Genomic DNA, 2,500 nt, shown 5'->3' on the forward strand with positions numbered 1-2,500 from the left:
CTCAAAATAGATATCGATATAACTTTAGACTTTAAAAAAGATGACTAACAATCGCTATATCAACAACGCACTCAAAAAAAGGCCAAAAATTCAAACGGAACATGACCAAGTATTTTGAATAAGATTTCTGAATTGAAATGAAAATATTTCGAGGAATTCCTCTTATCATCTTTATGCCATAATTATTCGCCTGCGAAAGGGAACGAAAAATTCCATTTCGCATTTCTGCACCACCGAGCCCCATCAGTCACATACATAATGACCGCCTAAGAATGACGTCAAACCAATGCATCACATGAAACAATAGCCGTCCATCGGCATGTCAAGTAATAGATTTCATCAATCACGATCACGTATGGAAACGGATTCAGTTACGTTCTGAATCGATGACAATCAAAAGCGAGGATTCATTCGAAACGAGGATTTTCATTATTGATTGCTAAAGTTTCTTGTCTTCGAGTTTAGGCTGAAAAGATGAATCTATTATAGACATCTAGGAATGTTCAACGCAAAAGATCGAACACGAGCTAATAGCTCCGATAACCTTCTGAATATCAAAGCTCCTGATTAAAGAAGAGGCAATTTTCCTCGACTCTCCCCTCTCAAATGGATAATCTTTTAAAATTAGGATATGGTAATAATGGCGACGGGGATTATCCTGATAACAATGATTAATAATGCTAAAAAATTAAGGTAATAATGTAATATTCCCGGGAGCCCTCATTTCGGAGAAGTATGGAAATGCTGAATAAATTGTGAAATAAAAATTCGAATTGATGGAATCCGCTGATCAAAATAAATCATCAAAGATCTCTTCTGTGAATTAAACCATTTGCCTTAAGTTTTTCAAAACACAGTTGCTGAACTAAATTATATAGCCCGAATATCTAAGGCTGAAGTAATTTAGGTCTGAGTTCGCCGAAACTGTGTGTAAAGTGAGAGAGAGAGAGAGAGAGAGAGAGAGAGAGAGAGAGAGAGACGAGCAGTTATGGTATCGATTTGCTGACGCTATGCATGAAATAAATTGCACAATGGACATTGTTTTATTGATGTAAAAAACCTTCATGTCAAGGAGTATTACCGGGTGACAATAGAGAAGCAGATCTTTAAAACAATGATATGCAATTAAAGATGAGCAACAAAAATAATGATATTAGAAATGCAATTTATACAATTTCTCTCTATTATAATAGGATTTTGTAAGTTAGTAATAATTAAAAGGTGTCAAGAAATGATTATCTTAGATGAATAACTATGATCAAATAAGGTATCCTACTTGCACGTCATACTTTCCCCTTGACAACAGTAACTACAGACTCTTTGCTTAAACAACGGGTCCCGTTCACCTTGCCAATTTTACAAGAAATATTTCGGCAATTGATATGCTAAGGTACAAGATAGAATTTATTATATTTCTGTTTCTATAATCTTTCAGTAAAAAATTTTTGTAAGTTAGGTTTTTGAGTTTTCCTTCAGGGAATGTTCGTATAAAACAATAATAAAAGTAATAATAATTAAAAATTTAAAACTCAAAGATATCTCACTTACCTTTACTGCACTACTGGAAGAGGATTTGATTTAAGGCCGCCACCTCTGAAGAGAAAACAAAATAAAAAATAAATTATGAAAACTTAGACAAATAAACGAATATTAAAGCTTGGACGTTGAAAAATAAAAACGAGCGAAAATAGTCTGGCCTTCACAAAATTCTCTCACTGACTTGCAACGAATGCTTGTTCAAACATATCGTTGTGAACCTTGGAACCTCTGATATGCAACTCTAAATTTGGAATCACAAAACAGTTCATACCACAGTGGAATGTCCTTGTGAGACTATCTTGAATTAAAACCTGTGACACTTAATCTGATATGTGTCTGAAATCTATTGGCTGAATAATAACTCCAATAGATATCAAATGTTCTGAAAACAGACGTGTGGTTAGCAAGAGACGGATAGCGCATAAAAAAGAAGAACAATTTATTTCTATTAAGCCAAGTTAAAACATTTTATATCTTGTGAATAATTTGACGTCCAACTAATTAATCAAATACCTTTGTGACAACCATAATAACAACAATGTTTAAACTTTAAAAGTAGAATCCAAATTTAGAGAAAACTCCTACTTTACCCTTTTACCAAACTTCACATTATAATTTATGTATAGAAACTAAAAGCTGAAGTTGTCGGCACATATCATGATCCACCTTTAATATTCTCTTTTACATATTTATAACATTACATTAAAATTACTTCTGGCCCAAAACTTTTTGATCTCCTCTAGACAAAAGGAAAGATCTAAGGGTACTAAATTTGCTCGAACAATCAAATTATTCCCAAGTTTTCATCCAAGGGCCTTAACTGGAGGGACTAAGGCCAAATGAGTTCCCCCTTAACAATCCCAAACAGGTACCTACAAGGGTAGGTTTTATAAACAACTTTACAATGGTGTCTCTCTCCTTCTCAGGAAAGATGGCGATGGACCCTCCAGGAAAACTGCTA

At 33.9% G+C, this 2,500-nt stretch overlaps 1 long non-coding RNA gene across 1 annotated transcript in view; it reads right to left on the reverse strand.

The window, feature by feature from the left end:
• Positions 1–2,500, reverse strand: part of LOC137632242 (uncharacterized) — a 217,853-nt gene that overhangs the window by 150,723 nt on the left and 64,630 nt on the right. Inside the window, exon 2 of the long non-coding RNA XR_011042024.1 lies at positions 1,549–1,593. This is a non-coding gene — a long non-coding RNA (uncharacterized lncRNA). The remainder of the gene's footprint in view (positions 1–1,548; positions 1,594–2,500) is intronic.

This window comes from Palaemon carinicauda, chromosome 41 (genome assembly GCF_036898095.1).
Source record: "Palaemon carinicauda isolate YSFRI2023 chromosome 41, ASM3689809v2, whole genome shotgun sequence".
NCBI lineage: Eukaryota > Metazoa > Arthropoda > Malacostraca > Decapoda > Palaemonidae > Palaemon > Palaemon carinicauda.